Source organism: Hippopotamus amphibius, chromosome 4 (genome assembly GCF_030028045.1).
Source record: "Hippopotamus amphibius kiboko isolate mHipAmp2 chromosome 4, mHipAmp2.hap2, whole genome shotgun sequence".
Lineage (NCBI taxonomy): Eukaryota > Metazoa > Chordata > Mammalia > Artiodactyla > Hippopotamidae > Hippopotamus > Hippopotamus amphibius.
In genome coordinates this window covers 126,964,790-126,989,668 of record NC_080189.1, presented here as the reverse complement: position 1 = coordinate 126,989,668, position 24,879 = coordinate 126,964,790, and positions in this window count along the sequence as shown.

The following is a 24,879-nucleotide window of genomic DNA, read 5'->3' as shown; positions in this document are numbered from 1 at the left end:
TATTTTTTCTGTTTGCTCTTCTTTTTGGGGCGATTCATGGATCACCATTTCTTCGGGGTCAGTCATGGAAAGTTTCCGGTGTTTCTTTGGTGGCGCCATGTGTCCCTGATTCTTTGTGATCCCTGTAGCCTTGCGCTGGTGTCCATGCATCTGAAGAAGCACTCATCTCTTCCAGATTTTCTGTACTGGCTTCTGAAGGGAGATACCTTCTTGTGCATCTGGGGACACACTGGCGCATGCTATGACCCGGGGTCTAGTGCTGTAGGGCATCAAGTGCAGTGGCGTGTGGGGGCTCCGGATCTGGGGAGGCATACTGTGCTGTTGGGTCAGGCCACCAATGTTCACAGCATCGAAAACTGTGGGTCCTTTCAGTTAACCTGTGGGACAAAGGATGCTTGAGCCCTCAGCAGTGCCTCCAGGCCCAGTGGCTATGGACCAGGGCTGGTGGCGATGGTGGTGGTCAGAGTTGTGTGTGCACGTGCTCAGATGTGGGGACCAGCTGCACTTGCTTGGCAGATACGGCAGGTATTATGCATGGTGTTTGGGGCCAGGGCCAGCAAGGGCCGGTGTCAACCACAGGTGCGCTGGCAGCTAGGGGGCCCTGGCTGTCAGCATGCAGTCTTGTGCTTCAGGCCCTTCCCATGGTAGCCAACAGCAGTGGAGTCCAGCGACAGTGGCCAGGTTGAAGGGGTGCAGGTGCCGCCATGGGGGTCACAGAGGCCTGGGTTGTCTGCCAGTATGGACCCCCAGCTCTGAGAGACAGCTGTGGGGGTGGAGGAGGGAGGGACTCAGGTGACTGGCTTCTGTGAACATGAATACTCTGGGGCAGAAACCAGTGAAATCGGCAGAAGGTCCGTGGCAGCTGTGCTGGCCTTTGGGTTCTTCAGTGGCAGTCTCCTTGGGTCCTCTGCAGAGCAGGTCACTGGGAGCCAGGCTGCCTCTGCTGTGTAGCTGACACTGACAGCCCCTGTTCTTATTCCGTGTTTTTTGCCTTCTCTATACGACTCAGCTTTGCTGGTCTATGAAGAGGGTGAAACGGAAATGGGTCTTTCTTGAGGTGCCCTCAAAGGCTGGGAAAGCTGGACACTCACCCCAGGCTCCGCTTCCTAGCAAGGGGATCTCTTTCAGTCTGGGGAGTTCCTCCTCGGGTCTGAGCAGTGCCATCCTGAGGATGAGGTGGTGCAGGCAAAAATGAAGCTGTCCTTCTTGTCTTTTGGTGTGGCTCTTTTGGGGTTTTTGGTTACACTGTGCTGCTGAGGTTTCCTGAGTGGGCTCCTGAGCTCTTGCAGAGCTGTTTTTGTTTTTGGGCGGCTGCCAGACTGTTGCTCTTTCCCAGGGATTGGAGGCTAGAGGCCCCTAATCTGCCATTCACACATATGAAAATTTATATCATTTGAAATTTGGAAATAACTCGGAATTAATAAAGAGAAAATATGTGTCCAAATGTTGCGAGTTCAAAGTGAACAAAAATACTAGTTTTTCTTTTAGATGTGTCTGAAAAAGTCTTTCGAAAACACTCCGCGTTTGTAGAAATACTTAAAACAATTCAAAAAGAAGTAACACAAGTGAAAATACCAGTGAAGCAGGGTGAGAAGAAGCAGGGACAAATTTCCAGAGTTTAAAACAGTGTATGAAAAACCCAAAGTTTTCATCTAAGTACAGGAACAACGCGTGAATGTGCCCACATGTTCAGGGACTCTTCACGTCTTACACATGCTTTTCTTCCCTCTGTTCCTTCCATTCTCAGAAACCTTCCATCGTTGCTTCACCCCTTGGGGAGAATGCCATGTCGCTATGAACAGAATTGAAGGCGGGAAGAGAAGTGGAACTTTGAGACCCCAACAAGGGGACTCACATAACAGGAGAAGGGAAGAAATAAGAGTCTGATACTAAACGACTTCCTTTTTCAAACTGATAAAAATGTTCCCGCTTTTCTATTTCCTCTTTTGTCCTAGAAGTACTAAAAATAACTAAAGAAAAGCTACTCTGCTCATGAAGTTACTCTGACTGAAGGCAATCCAGCTCTTTTCTGGATTCTTAAATTCTTTCTAGGCGATATGATTTTCTCTTGGATGAACAAAACAGGCATGCCCAAATGTCGTATACAACACCTAAGTGGTGTGTATCAGTCTGGGGCAGAATGGATGGGAGTGGGAGTGAGGACCGCCTGGAAATGAGGACTCCTGAGTGCTCTTGACAAGACAAGCTCCTGGTTGAATTTTCCCATGCTCAGGTGTAAAGCATGATGTTACTCAGAAAGATGATGAAATCAGCACCAAGCATTAAGTTCACGCCCTCCTTTACAGAAAATAGAGATAGGGTGGGATGAATTATATACCATGAGAAGATTGTGATCATACCTGGTGCCTAAAAGATGCATATGAAGCAAAGTTGTTATTGTATCCGACCTGAAGTGTATGATGGCAACGCTGACTAGCTGGTACCTGCCTCATGTGTGCCTTCATTCTGAAAGAATTTAAGGAGAACTTATTATACCCAAGGCATTATAAAAATGCTCATGGGAAAAACAAATATGACATCAAACAGTGGTGACTGATTGCAGATTTGTGATCTATTAGGTACTCCCTGCTCCACATTATTTACTCTGCAGAAGTAGGACATGTACTTTGAAAGTGGCCTTTCTGTTTAGTTTATTTAGAGTCTCTCCTGCCTAATTCCCATTCCAATCAGCACACTTTCTAAGAAGCTAGGAGCAGCTAAAAATGAAGTGTACAGCTTTTTAGAAAGAAGTAGCAGGCTGGAAGATAAAACATGCACCCAAAATTCAAAACTTTGTAGGTGTATTACCATGATGCTTTCGACTGCAAAAGACAGAAACTCAGATAGACCTACTGTAGACAAGAGGGAGCATGTGCTGGTCTGCTGAGTCCAAAGGAAGGGTTGAACCACTAAGAGCAGGGAAAATGGGACTGACAGAACCTCAGGGGAGACCTGAACCATGACCTCAAAGGGGACAGTACCACCTTCATCTCTCCTGGATTGGTTTCTCTCAGCATTTTTTTTTTTTTTTTTTCTTTTCACCCTCACATCCTTCATGTTGTGGAAAACATGAACATTGATTATTCTGAGTTTAATATTCTATGGCTTGAACCACTAAAATAATTACCCAAGTTCAAAACCCAGAATAAGTTTGATCAGTTTCCTTCTAGACCAGTGACACAGGATGATCAAGGAAAAACACAGCAGCCTTCATTGAAACATCTTGGGTGGAGCTGAAGGAGACACACTGCCTCAAGGAACACAGTCCTGATGTGTTGGACCACTTGTTGCAAAGCAGTGTTCATTGTGTTACTCAGTGTCCCTTGTAAATCCATATGAGTCCTTATACTTTAAGACCAGAAAAAGGTTTCTTCTCCCAAAGCAGTTTTTTATTAGACAATGGAAATGACAGAGCTGCCAGAAAGTTTAGAATTAAATTAAAACATGCGGTTTAATAACCGACTTACTTCAGGTTCATGGAACTATTTTCCATTGTTTTCTATAAAGTTTCTTACTTTTTTCCAATTATTATTTTTTATTGTCCTTTTCCTTGCCTTTTAAAAAATAAATGCTTTGATTTTTTTTGGAAGCAGATGAAGACCAGTAATTAGACAAGTGATCCAAAACATTGGTCTCACGGGCCCTACACTTGCTAATACGATCCCCGCCAATGAATGCCATAGGCCATTGAGTGTAGTCTTAAAGTACATGGAAAATTCCCTGTTAACCACAAAAAAGAAATAATCCCAGTTCATAGATTCAGAGAACAGATTTGTGATTGCCAGAGGCAGGGGGTGGGTGAAATGGGTGAAGGGGATCAAAAGGTACAAACCTCCAGTTCCAAAGTCAGTCAGTCCCGGGGATATAGTGTACAGCATGGTGACTATAGTTAATACTGTAGCATATTTATATATGAAAGTTGCTAAGAGAGTAGATCTTAAAAGTTCTCAAAACAAGAAAAGAAGATTTGTAACTAGGTATGGTTAAGGATGTTAACTAGACTTACTGTGGTGATCATTTCACAGTATATACAAATATCAAATCATTACCTTGTGTACCTGAAACTAATATGTTATGTCAGTTATACTTCGATAAAACAATTAATTAAAGAATATTGTTGTTTGGATAGATAAACTCTAATAATTCCAACTGTTTTGATTTGGAAATTTCAAGCATTTTACTATTTTTAATTATTGACCCTTTGACCTTACTCTTCTTCTACTAAGCCTTCCTGAAATCCACTCACTTGTTCCAAATGAATAATCACTATTTTTTAAGGAGCATAGATATCATCCCTCTAATTTTGATACTGGGAGAAGTTTACATACGCCAGCAATTCTCTTCCAACAGAAGAGTAGAAGCAGTTTGCCCTACAAGAGAGGACTCTGCTTTGGTTGTCGCGGAAACAGTAGTGACAGTGGAGGACTGCCAAGGGAGGTAAAGGCAGTAAAAGCAGGAGCAGGACGATGTCCTGGTACATGCTGGTCCTTCACATCATGTGCTTACTTTTATTGGCTGACTTCTCCTCGTAAATGACTAGAAAGATTTACTGCTTCCTGCTTTACTATAATCATGATAAAAAACATACCTTCCAAATCTCAGCTTGTAGAACTGTAAAGCGATGAATGGGTTGAGGTTAGTCGGTTTTAAACCAGAGGCAAATATCTTCCGATGTAGAATTTTTCCCTTTTTAACAATGTCAATTACTTGTGGTTTCCTTTGTTGAGATACACAAAGAGAATTGGGTAACAGAAAATACTAGACACCCTCTGGCTTGTGATGAGTGACTTGGTTTTCTCATAATTTACTAGACCTTAGGTTTTTGCCTCCACAAAAATGCCTTTGGACCCAAAGAATGAAAGGCAGCTTCTCTGTAACATGGATAAAATGTTATTTGGATTTGTAGCACAGCTATCCATACAAATTTTCACAAATTTTCTTGATGGTAAATTTTCCAGTGACACATTGCTAGGGTCTGTTAGCTGTTCGAAGCAATTTACAGTAGCATGAGACAGTCTGCTGGCACAAAATAGGGATCCCTAACCCAGCCTGGGTGTAGTTGGAGTTTTCATGGCCTCTTAAGGCGTAGTCTCAAAAGTTCCACGAAGGTACTTCTGGCCCATTATATTCGTTAAGCCAAATCGTGAAGACAGGCCTGGGATCCTGGGGGTGAACAAAAAGATATCACTTCTCGGTGAGAGGTGCTCAGACTATGCTGGCTCTGTTCTCATCCTCTGTCCACAGCTGTGATTTCCTTCCACTTGGAAAATACGTTTACCTCCATCCCCGCATGACATCTGATTTGGGCTTGCTGATGGATGGATGTTCACCTGACGGGTCAGCTGGAGGTTGACTCTTATCCTTAGAAAGGCTCTCCATTGAGGTGTTTTTTTTTGTTTGTTTGTTTTTGAATTTAGGGAAATAATATGATTGGATTTGCATTTAAACAATAAACAGCTAGGGTAGTTTGAGTGGCTATGGAAAGATATTGAAAAGTTCAGGAGTATTTAGGTGGTTAAGTCAGCAGCTCTTAGTGATTATTCAGATGTGTGGAGTGAGGAGGAAAGGGGGTGGGAGGAGACGGGCCTGGCTCCCAGGGTTCTGGCTGCATGAATTGGACAGTGTTTTCTAAGTTACAGGACATGCTGCATTTGAGAGGCCTTTGGGGTAGCCACCTGAAAATTAGCTCTATGGTTTGGAGCTAACTTTTCTGCTGGGAGGATCATTGTTTTATGATATCACTGAGGGAGATTGCATAGCATGAGTAGAGAAGAAGGTCTAACACCCGCAAGTAAAAAGCAGAGGAGACCAAGAACAGCGGCCAGTAAGTTGGGAGAAACATTTGAAGAGAGTAGTATCAAAAAGCCAGAGTGTCAGGCACTTTATGTGGAGAAGGAGTAAGAAGAGAACACTATCAAATGCACCAGAGAGATCAAGAACCATAAGAAATGAAATGTGTAAATGTGACATCTTAGAATATCTAAAATGCAAAGCACCATTTTCCCTACAAAGTTACATTATAATCTAATATAGTATGTTACAATTATATTAGGTAATACACTTACATTAACAGACAATATACTCTGAAACACATTACAGAGTAAAAAGTAGATTCGTTACTGTAGCCTAAATATCCCCAACAAACTTCATCCAGTGAGTTGAGAAATTGCAAAAGATGAATTTTCTGTTTCATGGAAATCATAATACTAACAAAGGCTGAGAGATGATAAATTCAAAGTAAGACTACGGAGACTTCAGTGAAATAAAGGAGATGGGGAACCTACATTTAGTTCCTGATGCCCACTCTCTCCCTGACGAAGGTCTTAAATCCCCACACGTGCGTACTTGCGGGCACATCCTGCATGGTCAAGATCACCGATGGGATGTTCTAGGGGCACAAGTAGGGCCAAAGTAGTTAATCAAGAAACCACTACATTTTGTCATGTTCCCCTTCCTGTGTTAACTGGGTCGTTTAGCTGTAAGTTACTAGACCATGAGAACCCATATCTGGAGCTGACTTGAAAGATGTCTGTATTATCCAGTATCTTGGCTTAAAAAGAATGCCAGAAAGGTAAGAGAAATGTTGCATTTCGTATTGTAAAGAGGATAATTTCTAATACTAGGTAGGAATATATTTGGAAGGGTATATATGGAAAAAAATGTGCACGTCAAAACATTCTTCTTTGGGAGCCTTACCTATCACCTTTCGAAGAGTCCTGATGGGCCATAGGACCAGGCCCATAATCTATGCTGGACCATTCAGAGAATCCCCAAACTCTATCAGCAGCTGGGTCAGAGAGAATTATGTGATCTAAGCATAGATAAACCAGTATTTTTTCCTGGGATTGTCTAATAGGATTAAGAAGGGGAAAAAAAAAGAGAGAAAAGAAAAAAGGAGCAAGAGAGAGTGAGACAGGAGTGGGAGAGGTAGATGGAGGGAGAGAGAGAAAGAGAAAAAGGAGAGGGGGGCAGAGAGAGAGGGAACCTGCGTGCTGCGCTTGGTAACTAGGAACACGAGTGACTCTGGGGCTGCCAACAGCTATCTACATGCATATGAAACTAAGCCATTGAGAAAAGGCAGAGTAGGGAGACTAAGAGAAAGGGACAGAGCTGACAATATTATTTTAGTTTCTGGATTTCACTGGGCCTGAAGATTCTCCCCTAGACCTCTTAGTTTGGTAAACCAGTGAATTCTCAAGCTAGTTTGATTTGATTTTCTGATACTTGCATGTAGGAATTTTTAATGTGACCATGCAAATCAAATCAGACACATAATAAGCACTGGAAAAATATAACATAATCCTACGGAAAAGGTACGAATTTCAACTCAATATCAGGAAGTGTTGGGTAAATTATATCTGCCCTAATACATGAGCAGAAACCTGCAATTATGCCCCAGGCTCTTAGCTACATGCAATGGAAGGAAATATACTTTCATTTGAAATGAATCATTTACATTTTGAGCATTTAAACAGTGGAACCGTCTGCTGTGCATGGGTCCAGGAGTTATTCTTTGTAATGCTCAAATGTCATGAGGATATAAAGAATATAAAATGACAAAACTCACTTGCTCAAACAAGGATTAAACTATAAATATATGTGCTCACGAGCTATACGCACACTTACAACAAACACAGGAAAATAGAAAAAACATATTCAATTTTAAAATAAATCTTCTCTGCATTTGTCAGAAAAGAATAATCCAAAATCAAATGTGATCATTATAAATCTCTACTAAAACTTCTGAGTGCTTTCTAAGCCATGACTCAGATGAAGGCTCAGCAGTCTCTTCAGTGACCCAACAAGCACAGGAGGCATGTGGGATTTCTTCGTGCCTTGAATAACTGTAAGGTTAAAGAAAGGCCCTGCAGGCAGGATGGACCTCATGTATGGAAGTGCTTATTCCTATTTCTATATTATTTCACCACCTACCAGTAGAAACACAAACATGCACACAAAATTTTGTTCTATTGTTTCTCCCTTAGGATGTCCAGAAAAGACCACAAAGCTCATTTCCATAGAATAAATAAAAAGGGTTTTGTTCCCTGACTCCTGTACCATAAATCTCAGTTCTTGTACCCCAGTTAACACTGTCATCCAAAGGCCTCAAATTCTTTTTTTTTTTTTTGATAGATTGGTCATTTCCTTTCTTTTTCTCTCTTTCTTTCTTTGGTCTTCATTGCTGTGCGTGAGCTTTCTCTAGTTGCGTTGAGCAGGGGCTATTCTTTGTTGTGATGTGTGGGCTTCTCATTTTGGTGGCTTCTCTTGTTTGGAGCATGGGCTCTAGGCATGCGGGCTTCAGTAGTTGTGGCATATGGGCTTAGTTGCTCCGAGGCATGTGGGATCTTCCTGGACCAGGGCTTGAACCCGTGTCCCCTGCATTGGCAGGCAGATTCTTAACCACTGCGCCACCAGGGAAGCCCCTCAAACTCTTGAAAATCTAAATTATTCTATCTTCTTAGAACATAACTCTGACTCCAAGGTTTATGTGTAATGTAGTCAGTAAACACAAGGTATCCTTAGAGGGGAAAACACCCATAGGCAACTGCAGCAAAGGTAATTACTGTGTCTGTTTTTATATTAATATAGCCCTTTGAAGAAAAAAACACCTGTTGGGCCTTTGTCATTGGAAGAGGTATACTTTTCTTTAAGATGTCATACTTATCAGTGATCACTTTAAATTTCTTCTAACTAATCAGATTCTCATTATGCTTGAACTACAGGGAAGCTAAAAGCCTGATTTATAGCACCTAATATTCAGCCCTGTATACCTCTCTGTACACTAACTGTATTGGTTTGAATTGTATCCATCTGAAATTCAAACGTTGAAGTCCTAACCCCCAGGAACTCAGCATGTCACCGTAGTTGGAGACAGGGCCTTTAAAGAGGTAGTTAAGGTAAATGAGCACATGGGTGGTTCTTAATCCAACACGACTGGCATACTGACAAGAAGAGGCTATTGGGACACACACACACACACACGCACGCACGCACAGGCACAGAAGGAAGACCATGTGAGGATGCGGGGAGAAGATGGCATCTACAAGCCAAAGAGAGAGGCCCCAGAAGAAACCAGCCCTGCTGACAGCTTGGTCCTGGACTTCCAGCCTCCAGAGCTGCAAGAAAATAGATGTCTGCTGTTGAAGGCTCCGGCCTGTGGTATTTCATTACAGCAGCCCTAGCAAATGAATAAACCAAATTCTCACAGCAGTTTCGCAATTTCCCCACACAATTTTTCTGTTTCCAGAGCTACTTATTTTAGTCTTCATTATTGTAGGAACCCTCATAACACTCTTCCTTGACTTTCTGAAGTGAACTGATTTTGCAAATGTTGGTAATGCCATTCCCTCTACCTCAGTGTGTTGACGTTTGAGATGGTTCCCCAGCAGCCTCAAGTTCTTGAGTCATCTTAAACTCACATCTTAAACTCACATTTTACTATTTGTGTTTGAGGTGTCTTTAGCTAACACATTGTCTGGCATCTTGGAGATACTAACACCACCTCACACTTGGGTTTCTGTTGAAACAGAAAACTAATCTTAATGCTTTGTTTGCTCAGCCTACAGTGAACGTCAAGCTTGCACAGCTATGAAACAAAGAAGTGAGTTGGTGTTGCTAAGGAAGGTGAGTCCTAAGAAATGATCCTTCCTGGGACTTCCTAGGTGGTGCAGTGTTTAAGAATCCGCCTGCCAATGCAGGGGACATGGGTTTGATCCCTGCTCCAGGAAGATCCCACATGCCTTGGAGCAGCTGAGCACATGTGCTGCACCTACTGAAGCCCATGTGCCTAGAGCCTGTGCTGCACAACAAGAGAAGCCATTGCCATGAGGAGCCCATGCACCACAATGAAGAGTAGCCCCCGCTCGCCGTAACTAGAGAAAGCCTTTGCACCACGATGAAGACCCAATGCACCCAATAAATAAATAAATAAGTAAAAAAAGAAAAGAAAAGAAGTGATCCTTTGGGATCTTTGGGGCAAAGATGTTTGAATAAATAAATAAGTAATCAATCCTGAAGGATAACCTGAAAATATTTAACCAAAATACTTGTTGCACTTACAGCTGGGAAATCTACATCACCCATGGGCCTTTGTTCTGCTCTTCACTTCAAGGTGGTTATTCTCATTCCAAGTCACAATCACCCATTTTTAGTGTCATCCGGGGCGGTTGTACAGAGGTCAGGATGAAAGCCAGAGAGACATGTGCTTTTTTCCATCTGCTTCTCACCTCAAATTACTGATTCATGTATCCCTGGATACTTAAGAAAATATATGTATGTATATATTTGTCTCATATATTTGTAATATGTTGAAATGAAGGGTTAGAAGTAGTAGACAAAGAGTGAGAGGAGGAAGGAAGGAAAACTGGGATAAATGAGAGAAGAAAGGAAAGAATTAAGAGAACATGATTTAAAATAAAAATGTCATTAGGCCTTTGATATAGGAAAATTCCTTCAACCATTCAGCCTCAATTGATGTATTCTATCTCAAAGAAAATATGAATAAATATGTGCAATATTAATTATTCTGGGCAGGTTTATAATATGAAATCTTTAACAGATATTTTCAATAATTCCTCCTGGGTGATACTATGTCTGTCCCTTTCTGAAATGCAACAGTGCAACATCTCGCAATTCCTCAATTCCCCATGACAACAGGACCAGCTCTGAGGAGTCCAGAGAAAGTGACAAGGAGCGCCTTCCTGTCCTGGGTAGGGTTTTATGGGGTTTGGGGGAAAACTTGAGTTTAAATACCTAAAATACTTAGTACTCCCAAAAGCCATTACTTGATACCTACCACTAAAAGAAATGAAATAATATGAATCAGTGTGCAGTAGTTTGAGCTAAATCATGATTTCAACCATCCTGCTCTCCACACAGATGAAACGCTGTGTCGTCAGATCAATCTCCTGGCTGTTCTGATAACAGAACTGTAATAAACAGTTGTTTCTGCACATTGGTCTGTCCTCTAAGGATGGGAAAAATTATTTATGCCTATTCATTCTTTAAAAAAACACACAAGAGTTATAAGAACACGGAAATGAGTAAGCCCTGCCTTTGCCCTCAAGGACGTCACCCGGTAAAGGAGGACTGAGATGGGAAAGAGAACAAGACTATTTAGTATTTACTATAAACCAAACACGGTGCTGAGTGCTGGGGTCAGATATAATTCCTGAGTTCACGGAGGCTGAATCCCACAAGGAAAGAAAGTCATTAATTACATTTGCACATAGGTGTGACAAATGTATGAATAAGAAGTACACAGTGTTATGAGATTCTATATCAGGGGTCATCAAACTATAGCCTGTGGACCAAATTCAGCCAACTGCCTATTTTTGTACAACCCACAAGTGAAGAATGCATTTAAAATTTTTAATTGGTTTCATTTTAAGTGGTTATTATATAGGTACCCATATAATATACTTGGTTTTGCCTATTGGCCTACAGAGCTAAAATATTTTCTATTTGGTTCTTTACAGGAAAAACTTGTAGACTCCTGTTCTATACCACAGAAGTTTGGCCAAGTTGGGATGATAAATATAAACCAACTAAAAGTTACAAATTTCTGTGAAATAAAACAGTTAAATATGTATTTTGTATCAGTCATTTCATAGAAAATATATACATGTATACTCAAAATTAATCTGAAAATAGATTACATAAAGTTGTATATGCAGCAGAGCAGAGGATCATGTAGTATATTGGGACAGGTGTCATAGGGTTTCGGATATTAGGCTTTTCTCTATGTATCTATTGCAGGGACAATTTTTATGGAAAAAGAATTCTCCTTAGAAAGTGTCTCTGGTGGTCTCAAGGGCAGGTTAGAAAGTGAACAGGGACAAATTTCACTTTGAAAAAAGTATTGAAATCATAGAAGGAAAAAAAAATAATTTTCTACTTTCTTTTTAGAGAATCAAAAAAATTCACACTGTTCTTGAAGGCTGGAATGGGAGATAAGATTATTGGATAGTTCCCATCAAAATATGATATGTGATGACAGCAAGTGGAGTGCAAGAACGGGGGACTCTAGCTTGGCAAAGAATAAGATTTTCTGCTTTCTACATGTTTCTCCTGGTTTAAAATTATAAAATTTTAAATTTTCTCAGTGTGAACAGAATCAGGGTATCAGGACTGTAAGTCAGTAAGTAAGGAAAAACAAAGAGAACTATTGTGATATCAGTGAGAACATTCACAGTGAACCTAAGCTTTTCAAGCCAGCTCTGAACATGTAAGGAAACCCTGACCTGTTTACTGGTATTAACTTCAGCTTCTTGAATCATTAGGTTCAAGGAGATCCTTCTCAATGTTTTCACTGCTCCAAAGAAAAAAGTCTGACGCTACCTGTATGGGTAGGAAAGAACTCATGAATCGGTATCACTGAGGTCTTTGAGGTGGTTGATGCCAGAGGCATAGCTATAAATACATAACATCTATCTAAAATGTGTAAAAAGAAAAGCAGCTCTTTTTCAGGATGATGAAAACAGAACAAGAATGACAGTAACAACAACACAAATGACGAATTCCTTTGTTTCAAATAGGCTTTATTTCCCAGAGGAAGTTAAGTAAGAAACCAATTTTAGAGTCGTTGATATCGTGAATAACAATTGTTAAATATAGTTTTACTTGTTTCATTTGCAGTTACTCACTTTCATTGTAGACTTTGCCAACTTTTCAGTCTGCACAAGGTTTATATTGCAGCCTTTTCATTCTCAAGCCCTGAAGAGGAAACTTAGCTCATCTCCGTAAGCAAAGAGAATCTTGAGACAACTTTAGCCTCAGAATCTTAGCAATATAGTGAAAAGAGCAGTAAATAAGTGGATTGAAAGGATGTTCAAAAGCACTGTAAACAATTAACATATAATTAAACACGTAGTAATGATGGGGTGACCTTAAAAGCTATTGTACTACTAATAATTTCCAAAATAGTTGCAAATTGTGATGCTTCTAGAGATTAAAAAAACAAGTAGTACATTTAACTGTGCATCCTGATAGGAAAAAGTTCAGTGGAATTCTTTTTTTTTTTAAAGATACCATTGAGAATATTTTGTACTGCATGATAATGAATTATAATAAATACTGCATTATAATAAATCCCTCAGTAAATATTAGTATATTTTAACAAAACAAATAGAATGAATGAAATATAGCCTAGCTCCAGCCAATGAATAGGAATTTATGGCCTAACTTTTCATTTTAATTTTTATTCTAACTTTAACTCTTTTTTCTTTTTTCAAAAAAATGAATTAATCAATCAATTAATTAATTGGCTGCATTGGGTCTTCATTGTGGTGCATGGGCTTTCTCTAGTTGTGGCGAGCAGGGGCTATTCTTCCTTGCCGTGTGTGGGCTTCTTAGTGCGGTGGCTTCTCTTGTTGCAGAGCACAGGCTCTAGGAATGTGGGCTTCAGTAGCTGTGGCTCGCGAGCTCAAGAGAGCAAGCTCAGTAGTTGTGGCACATGGGTTTAGTTGCTCCATGGCATGTGGGATCTTCCTGGACCAGGGATCGAACCCGTGTCCCCTACATTGGCAGGCAGATTCTTAACCACCGCGCCACCAGGGAAGTCCCAACCTTAACTTTTTTTTCTATTCTGATTGTTTTGAAATTATAATTTACTTTCTTGACTATTCTTAAACGACTTGTCAGCCCTTTATAATCCTTGTTTGGAAAAGAGGGTTATAATTTATCAAATAAGCAGATGGATTGTAAATCACTCTTTCACTCTTCTTTAGCACTTAGCATTTAGAATATATTGCGAGCGAAAGAGGAAAGAAGAGTCATATCATACTCAGCATGAATTTTTTCCTCATGTGGTTTATATGGCCATTGCTAGATTAGTAATGATTATACATCTTCTAATAGTCAGAATGTCCAAGTTCAGTTTAGGAACCCACAAGCCAAGCACCTATGAGTACTGTATCCATCTCTAGACTGATGTGTCTGTCATTTTCTTCCTGTTGCAGATATCATGCTACCCAATAAGATTAAGAGGGTAACCCAGTGAATAGCATTCAAATGTTTGTAGTGTTTAAAATCATCGCAGATAGACTGTAGATGTCAACTACAACTGAGCAGGTCTGGACTTCAAGACTGACTGCCTCACTGGGGCAGACTCTATCAACTTTAGACAGTTTGATATAACATGGGTAATAAGGAAAATAGTTTTTAAAATAGTTCACTTGCTACAATATAGGATCTAAAAATAAGAAGCACAGCATTTACCATTTCAGAATCCTTCCACCCTTCACTGGATTTTTAGATTATACTTCTCAATATCATCTCTACAGAAAAGGTAAAATATGGCACTGCTTATTGTAAATAAATAAATACACACATATATACATAATAAAAATTGTGTCCCACGAATCATATGTCTAATCTCAGTAGGCTGTTAAGATGAGAAAAAATACATAAAACAGCAGGTTTTATGTTGATGTGATTGTAGGAAAACCTTCCCAGTTGTGTACTGGGAAAACGAAAGATTTGAAAGTGAGGCTGCTTTAGTTTTTGTTGTTTGTTCCTTTGACTGAACGTTTTGCTTGTCAAGTGTGGTGGTTAATTTCATGTGTCAACTTGACTGGATTATAGGGTACCCAGATATTCAGCTAAAACATTATTTCTGGGTGTGTCTGTGAGGATGTTTCCAGGTGAGGTTAGCATTTTAATTGGTAGACTGAGTAAAGCAGCGTGCCTTCCCTAATGTGGGTGGACACCATCCAGTCCAATAGGGCTTGAATAGAACAAAAAAGCAGGGGAAGAGAGAATTTGCTCTCTATCCCTGCGTGAACTGGGACATCAGTTTTCTTCTGCCCCCAGACTGGGAATGACACCCTTCAGACTCAGACTGAAGTACCACTGGCTCTCCTGGGTCTCCAGCTTACAGGTGGTAAATCGTGGGGCTTCTCAGCTTCCATAATCATGTGAGCCAATCCATTGTAAAAAAAAATATCTATTTATCTGTCCATCTATCTACCTACCTATCTGGATCTGTTTCTCTGGAGTTGGGAAGTTGGGAAAGTAGAGGTTTTTGTTGACCATGTGGATGGAAATTCTCTAAAACGTATATGGGCCATTCTCTGATAGAAACGGAACAGGAGTTGAACCCTGGGTAGCTGTTTCCCTATTACTTGAAGAACAAAGACTATTTCTCGTCATGGAGGGCTGCTATTTATAAATTTTGTTTTTATATTTTTTATGTTTTCTAGTTTATTCTTTTAAAAAGATGATAATAAGGGGACAAGCTGGAACACCCTAAGGCAGGAAAATTCCTTGGTGAGATTTTTAAAATTCCACAGAAATATTAATCTGCCATGTTTTGCTTGGGACTCTAGAAAACTTTATTGTTTTCTGTTTTTGCCCTCAGTTCTGTAGGGCATTCAAATTTTAAAACATGGTTCATTTAGAAGCTTGTGAATAACAAGAGTGTTTCAGTGTAGTAGACAATAGCATTTGTAGATAGAATTTTATATCTCTCCATTAATACTGGATCACAGAATTGCCACACTGAAGTTTCCGACTCTAAACAACAAATGATCAAAACACATGGATCACTCACGCGAGGGGGTCCTAGGAAAAAGAAAAGGTGACAGAAGTAGGGAGAGGCTGAAACACTGTAACACCAAAAGATCAGATTTTTCTGAAAACTAATTTTACACCCAGCTTTTCAATTCTTCTTAAATATTGGTGTTTCTTAGCTGATGATCACTTGATAGGATCACACAGATGAAATAACACTTCTCATTTTCCAGGCATAATTAAATTCAACAAAAGCCGTATTCAAAACAGAGAAGATTAATACACAATGGATAATTATGTGCACTGAGTGCCGTCTCCCAGCATAGAGAACCTAATTAGACCTTAAGGGACGATGCATCTCTGCTAATCATACATGCCAGTCACAGCCCATGTGCCCTCAACTTCCTCAATTCTGTCGATTGCTGAATATTATTCAGCTATTTGTTTCCTTCAGTACAGATTTTCCACACTTAACTTTCTGCTTTGAACACTTTTTCATATTAATGAGATAATTGCAGCATTTAATTTTTTTGCTAAATGCAAATGGTGTTCAGAATGTGTTTGTTCTAGAATTACATACACACATTGCAGAGAAACCACACTGAATGTTTAAAATTTGAATTGTTTGCTATTAAAATGAAATAAAAGCTATTTCAACATGATTTAGCAGTGGATTTTATTAGTGCATTATGAACATAAACTCAATTTACTGGTGGTAGCTTACCATTTGTTCAAAGTAAAGAATTTATTATGTCCATAACTCAAAAGTTATTGGTTCTACTTTTTGAGGTCATTTCAATTAATAAACTGAAAAGTGTTTGACAAAGCCAAACTACAAGTACCACTTCTGTAGTTGAAATTAGCCCCGTTTCATTCTTAACTTTTCCCCTCCCATATTCATTAGAAATTATAAAATGCAGTTGGCTTTAACTGTTCTAAGTACAAGGTTTTTTCAGGCAATATCTTTGGTTTGAGGGGATTTGAATGAGTCTCTAAAACTAGATTGTAAAATTAAATGAGTTTAAACAAAATTCCATTATAGCAATCAAAACCTGGAAGAGATCAGTCTAGAATAAAGAACTTAAGGGAATTCATTATCAGCATGCAAAGTGCTGTCTATACAGACAGATGGAACTTCGGAGGTAGAAAATCTCCTCAAATATGTATTGGTTACACTATGACTGCACAAATACTGGTGTTAAAAAGTCATTTAAGCTCATTAATTTAGCACAGTGGTTTTCAACCACTGATATTCATCAAAATCATCTGTAAAGATTTTCTTTTTGCCTATTTTAAAAAACACACATGCCTGGACCAACTCATGGAGATTTTGACTCAAGAGTTTTGGAAGAGCATGTAAATCTGGAGGATTACAATCTCCACCGATAATTCAGATTTATTTGGAATTGAGATTGAAGAAACCTATTTATAGATTTAAAAAATAATTGATTAAACCAATTCACTACACACCTAAATCCTCCTCCCTAAGTCTTTATGAAGAAAAATAGTCAATAGAAGCAGACCCATGTGTTGCTCATAAATTGGGATTATGACAGGGAAATGTAAAATAACTATGCAAAATATATTAAGGAATAAAGCAAAAAAAGGTTGACATGTTTAACAGATGAGCAATTTTAGCCAAGAAGTAGATGAAAGAGACAAACCTTAGAAAAATGTAACTTATCAAAACAGACACAAATGAAATATCTACATAGAATATAAACTATGTCTATGTTGAAAGATACATATCAAGTGTATTTTATCAAACCACTGACATTCCTGGAGACTCATTTCTGTGAGGAAGTTCCTGAGCCTCTGCTTTCTTGTTTTCCTGAACTAAAAATTACTGATCTAGAAGTACAAAGTAGTAAACAAAGCTAAATGTCAGCATTTAGGCCAAAGTCAAATCCTCAGAGCTTCATTGTCCATTAAAGTGAAGCAGGAGCCATGATTCGATGGGAAGGCGTATTTCTGGGGCTGTTGTTATTCATCTCTCTGAACATTCTTGGTCTTTATCAAGTTCACGCTGGGAAATCACCATAAGTCCTAAGTGGGACAAAGACAGATCACCATGGAATGGAAAAAGGTGCTTACAGAGGATTCAAGAAATATTTGAAGCATATGAAGACCAGGCTATGAAATTACTGTTTTCTGGGAATTCCCTGGCAGTCCAGTGGTTAGGACTTGGTGCTCTCACTGCCCGGGGCCTGGGTTCGATCCCTGGTTGGAGAGCTAAGATCCCTGCAAGCCACACAATGTGGCAAAAAAAAAAAAAGATTACTGTTTTCCTTAATCTACACCTGAAAGACAAGAAAATTATATCTGTTTCTTGGAATTTGAAGGTGAATATTGACTTAATAATCTTGATAAACCTCAGTTTCCCATGAAAAATGAACTTAGGTTATGAGGTTATAATAACACAAAGACCCTTTTTGCTTCTAAATTCTGTGACCACGGGAATTTAAATAGAATGCAGTGATCCTGACAGCAGACACTGAAATAGAGTAGAGTAAGAATCACAACATTTTAAAACTCTCGGGATATCCACCTGAAAAATCAATGGAGATGGTGGTAAGTTGAAATTACGGTGATATCAAAATGATTTACAGAATGGAAATATCCTTTCCTTGGTAAACAATCTCTTGATTTGATTCTCTTCTCTATGGAGGAAATGAAATAAGAAGGAAATAGAAAGTTATAGGCAGAAAGAGCTGAAATGTTGACATAGAATGAATTCTGAATTTGTCTCTAAGTGTGTATATCCCTGGGAAATCTACCTAAACTAGGTAAACCTCAGCTTACCCAAATATAATATAGGAATAACAGTCACCTCAAGATATCATTGAGAAAATTAGTGACAATGTTCTTAGTGAAATACTTATCATGATAGATGCTCATGGGTATACAGTATGGTATCCTGAACATCACATTCATTCATGGTATGCTATTGTGGAAAACATTATATTAGCAGAAGAGGGAGGCTGCTAATATTTTCTTAATATACACACAGATAATTCACTTTACTATAGAAGAAGGTTTAGAAGATTAAATTGTAGGATACAGTTCAGTTGGATACATGTAGGGTAGGAGGTGGTAAACAGGCCCAAGTAACCAGCTAAGGAGTGACTCACAGATTTCAGAGAATCCAGAATTTTTGTTTTTCACATTTAATGTGAATTAGTTGCCAAGAGATTCAACTATGTTTTCCTTGCCTAACTATTTTATATCTGCCTGAGATACGTATTTGAAATTATATTTGTAGTAAGAAACAGTTTACAGTCTTAAATTCTAGTTGTTTTAAAAGTACAATTCAAGTACTAAACTTGAAACCTTGGCTTCCACAACCAGTTTCTTGCTCTCAAGTCCCTTTCCGTCTACAGAAAAGAATTTCCTTTGTTCCTATCATTTCCCCCTTCTCCCTCCTCCTCACAAATTCATATGTGAATGTCTCATTTTCTGCTTTGCCATACTGTTGCCTAACATGTGTTTGCTTCCCTCTTTCTCCCATGGCAAGAGTTCACTTCAAGAAATGATAACTACATGAATGGCTTTCATTCATTTAATTTAAGATATGTGAGTGGGAGTGTTCTCAAACAGCTAAACCATCTAGGTTAAAAAATGACTCATTAGACTCAATGTGACAATTTTTGGCACAGTGTTTCCATTGATAAATAAAATAATCAGAGCTTATGGTCTGGGCCTAGAAAACACATCCTAGCAAACAAAACCTACAACACTAGGAACCATTCCTACCACAACTATGCTCCCATGGTCACATTGGTTACATTCTACTGACCTTACAAAGTGGATATTCAAGCTGTGTGGGAACAGCAGAGCAGACACAAAGCACAATTACCAAAGAGGGAGAAGAAAGGGTAGTTCTAAGCATTAGTGTCCAGTCAGCATTGTGATTTCATTTTCTAGGGTTAAAGTTATCTGGGAAAAATTTAAAACTTTACAGAGCCTAACCCGTTGCCGCATTGGTAGAATAAATCCCTGTTTTAGTGTGCCTCCTTTCCTTAAAAAATATCAAAAAACATAGTAGTTGTAATTCCATCATCCATCACTGAAAAAGAAGAGAAATCACGAGTACGTCCTCCCTCACACACACACAGCCCATAACTAATGGTCAAAGTTGTAAAATACAGTGTTTTTTTTGTTTTGCTACAAAGATGGTGGAACTTGAATCAGAAGTGTGGCGGAGCTTCAAAACCATGTTGTTTGGTATCCTTCTGGACCAGTACCTCATTCCAATGTGATAATAGTGCTGGTGGAATGAGACTCAGTCATTCCCAATACCGTCCTTTGCAAAAACTACAGGTATTCATTAGAGAAGATCAAGTTAGAAGGAGACTATAAGAGATAAAAATAAGAGCGGCAAACCCAAAAAACGTATGTAAAAACATGTCTTGATAACATGTCCGAAGTTCCAGAAAAGGGAGATGGGTTAGATAGGCTGAAGGTAATACCAGGGACAGAGTTAATTCTGCTTTCCTTCTTGTTTAGTATTCTAGGAAAAGATTACCTAAAGCTGTCCTCCTGCCCCACATATACCCCAGGGATCAATGACGTTAAAGGAAAATCAGTGATGCAGTGTGTACAATGTGTGCACTGAGGGAGAATGTGATTTTGGTTCTGCTAAGCCACTGCCTGGTCCTTCGTGGCGTAGGGGGGTCTTAGAAGTTTGGCCAGGCACTAGCCCGCCAACCCCCACTTACGTAGTCCACACCCAACGGACACCTAGGAACAAGAATTGACCCTCTTTAGCCAAACAAAGGCCACAATATCTTTACGCAGTGATAGCATATCGAAGAGGAAGAAAGGGAGTAGGTGAACATCTGAAAAATCACATCTAAAAACTGACCTAAAAGCAGGGTTAATTTTTAAAATAACTTTTTTCTTTTTCTTTTTTTGCTGTACCGCACAGCTTGAGGGAGATCTTAGTTCCCTGACTAGGGATGGAACCTGGGCCCCCTGCAGGGGAAGCATGGATTCTTAACTTCTAGACTGTCAGGGATGTCCCCCAAATAAGATAACATTTATAATTTGAACTGAAAATTAGTAGTTTTATTTTCCCCTCTGCTAGCTTGAATAATGAAGGCTCACCAAGAACTTCAGATCAGTAAAAAACAAGGAAAGAAGGAAGGAAGGAAGGAGGGAAGGAAGGAAGAAAACTGAAATGTATACCAGATGAGACAGGAAGCATGCTAATTATGATTTTAAGATAAATGCATTCTTAAGATGTTAACACAAGTTGCTGATATTGTGATTTCTTCCTCAGTAAAATCTCAGTGTCCACATGGCAAAAGCTCATCTTATCGCTGGCCATATGAATTGGTTATTTCAAGGAAATCTTCCAGTTCAGATCCACCACCACCAAAAGAACATACACGCTAATATTTAAAATGAATTCCATCGAATTTGCTGCTTTTTATTTTAACAAGATTTAATAAAAGACAAGGATAACTGTTTTGATTTTTTAAAAATTACACCCATATTTAAATAAGATAAATATTTATTATCATGTCCATATTTAAGTAACAGAAATTGTTTCACATTCTACCTTGAAGGAAAAGTTAAAAGAAATTCCTCAGAAATAAGGACAATGATGTAGATCAGAAACTCAGACCTAAATAAATGAAGTCCAATAGAAAAAGTGTTAATGCAGATAAAAACAAAAAATCTGAATTGATGGCGCACAGGAATTTTTAGGGTAGTAAAATTATTCTGTAAGATATTGTCCCGGTCAATACATGTCCACTGTACATTTGTCAAAACCCAGATGAATGTAAAACAACCTTGTGAAGCCTGTTGGAAACTAAGGACTTTGAAAATGATGTCACTATTGGTTCATGAAATGTAACAAATGTACCACAATGACTGGGAACATTGATAGTGGAGGGGGCTGTGTGTATGCGGGGCAGGTAGCTGTGGGAACGGTCTCTGTACTTTCTGCTTTAATTTGCTGCGATCCTAAAACTTCTTTTAAAAAAAACTACTAATTAAAAAAAAAGGAAGAAAATAACTGTTGCATTTTTTTGATCATGGAGCACATATTCAGAAGATCTGACGTTCTAGTCTTGTTTCTGGAAGTTTTCATAGCATTGGATAAATCTCCAAACATTTATTACTTATTGTCTTCTCTAAAAAGTGATATCATGTTTCCATCCTCCTATGCCTATTGCAAAGAAAAGTAAATTTAAAGGATAATTTGGCTTTAGCCCACACTTTGCCACTGATTTATTGGGTGATGAAAGTCAATTCCCTCTTCCTTACTTTCTCGTTTGAATAATAGTAATAATAATGTCTCACCTCATCTCTTCACAGGGTATTTTTTTGGAAACCCCCAAAGTATATGGCATATATGAAAGCCATGTATAAAGCATACTTTTTCTAATCAATGGCAATGTTTGTTATTATATCTTTCACCAAGAGTCCCTCATCCTCCCAGTTCATATTCTCTCTCTTTTTGCTCTCTGTCTCCGACTCTGTCTCCCTCACATACACACACAAACACGTGCACGCACACCCCACAAATAAACAGTGCTTCCAGTATTAAGACCTTGTTAAAGAATAGAGGTTAGAAACTATAGATATACTATTAAGGGTCCTACTGATTCTCCATTCTTTGATCAATAACATCTATCATTCATTTAAAGACATGATAGATACTTCAACAAGGTAATCAAACTAGTGCTGAAGTGATGCACTCTGCAACTGTACCACCACCTTCCTAATCCTATTGTATATAGAAAATAGATAACAGATTTTCCACACAGATGGTGTTGAGGTACAGTAGGAAATGAAATGAAATACCATCAAAGTTGTATGTAATGAAACTTTGTCTTGATGAAAAACTGCACAAAAAGATTTTCTAATTACCAATTTATGAGGAAAAATTTATCATGAATAATCCCAAGTACTTCTTTTTCATTTTACCGTATCTATCATGTATGATAATTCCATTCAAATTTATAACATAAAATATGTGAGGACTCTCAGATGTTAAAACTAAATGACCTCAGTTCAACTCAGTGCCTCATCTTTTTACTTCAAGAGTAATGAGAGAAAGTGAGGAAAAGAGTGAGGGACAAATGTCTTATATAATCTAGACCTTAAATTTTATCTACCCATGGGTTATTAGAAAACTACTTGCAATCTTCACTAAACTCAAAGGGTATGCAGTAAGCAATCGATTAATTAAAAATCAGTAGTGTCAAGAAACTTCATGGTTCTGTCAATAGTGAGCTGAGTGTGAATTTAATCTCTTATCAGAAAAAGTCTTGAATCAAAGGTCTGCTTTCTTTTGTATTTAGTCATTCCCGTGCACATGGACAGTGACACTGATGTGAGAAAAAGACCAAATTGTTATTTTTGTTTTGAAGGGAAATTGTAAGGAGTATACTTTTAGGTAAATTATTTGTAAATGCTTTGGTAAGTTGGTAAACTACTTGGAAGGTCTCATAGTGGTAGCAGATTATAACAAATGTTAATTTGAGCATTTGACAATCAGTGCGATCTCTGCGGAGCCCAGAGAAATAGAAAAGCATAAACCTCAGTCAGTGCCTCAATAAGCAATTATGGATCATGGCAGTATAATTAGGTTTATTATCCTTTTTTCTTTTTTGGAGGATTATTATAAATGAAAGTAGGTATTTGATAATACACTCTCTAACCATTAAAAAATCTGCACACCAGGACATCTTCTGCGCCCTATGTTTGACACTGACTCGTATGACACCTTTGACTTATACATTAAGGGAAAATGGAAAATTAAAAGTATCCAAGTGAGGTGAAAATGAGTTCAGGAAATGAATATTACATAGCAAGCACCCTATTGTTATCAGGTTAAGAAGTTCCCAAACTCCAGCCAAAATATCATAGCACTCAAAATTAGATTTTGCTTATTCAAAGTTAAGCAAATATAAAATTTTTGAGGTGAGGAATCGATCAAAAGAAAGAACAGAGTTTCAATTGGTCACCAGAGGGCATAAAGCACTTTGGAATAACGGTTATGAAATACTTTAAATTTGCTCAGACCAAATAGCAAGACCCATAAATGCCGTAGTGTGGGTAGCAGGTTTCAAGCTACAAATACTAATAGCCTCCTCTGTTACCACAAAATATATGTACTTTGAAGTAGAACTTAAAAGTAAAGACAATCACCTTCTCTACCCAGAGTCACCACCTTAAAGGGAAATTTTATTCTTAAAAGGGCAGAGTAGACCAAACTTAATCAGTAGGTCATGGCTAAACGTTTACTTGACTTGAGTTTATGGTCATGGATGGTATTTCAGAGCCGCATCTAAGGTGGCCATGTAGAATTCTCATTAAAAACAATTAAAATGTAACTGCATCACTGAAACATAAGAATAGATAATGAATTTTTAGACCCATCATATTTAGTTGTCTTAACGTCTACTGAACTGCATAGAAAAATAGCCCTGATATAATTATATCGTCACCTCACTTCAAAAATGTAATGGTTTACCTAGAACGATGATTCTCCAACTTTTTGGTCTCAGGAAACTTCTCCATCACTATGAACTGTTGAGGAGCTCACAGGAACTTTGGTTTATGTAGGTCTATCTCCATTTACTATATTAGATATTAAAACTTGACATTTTAAAAACGTGAATATATGAACACACACACACTTCCCCATTAAAATAACTATGTCACTGTATGTCATGTAGACTATGGAAAACGCAGTTGTGCGCTTGTGAGAAAATGAGAGAAAAAAATGAATGTAACATCTTAACATTATTATAAGAGTTTTGAGCTCATGAATGCCCTGAAAATGTCTCAAGGAGCTCCAGAGTGTCACAAACAACACTTTGAGAGCCACTGGCCTGGAAGACACAAATTCTTGCTCTAATGTACTTCACAGCCTGTTCAGTACTTCAGTTTTAGAACTCTTTCCACCCACAGTCTTTCTGTGTCTTATGCCATGCTCTGTATTCTTGAACAACGTCCATTTATTCATCCTTAACATGGGATATTTACTGCAAGCCTTTGTGCCTGGCATTGGTCTAGGAAGGGAAGGTACGATCCTTGCCTCCAAGATCTGAGAGTACAGGAGAGTCTTGCCATACGACTGGCCAACCATGGTGGACTCGTGCACTTTCCTCCATCTGCTTTGCTATCCCTACTTCCCCAAGTTGAAAACTCTTCCTCATCCTTCAAGTCCAAGGTCAAACATTTTCCAAATGAGTTTTATGCTGATGTTGTAATCAACTTGATGCTTGTTTATACACTGCACAACACTTTACAAAAATATTCCATTACCCTTTTTATTTGTTTTTCTTTATATAAAGAAAGTTAAAGAAAGTCATTGCATAATCCATAAGAAATTAAAGTATCCTTGAG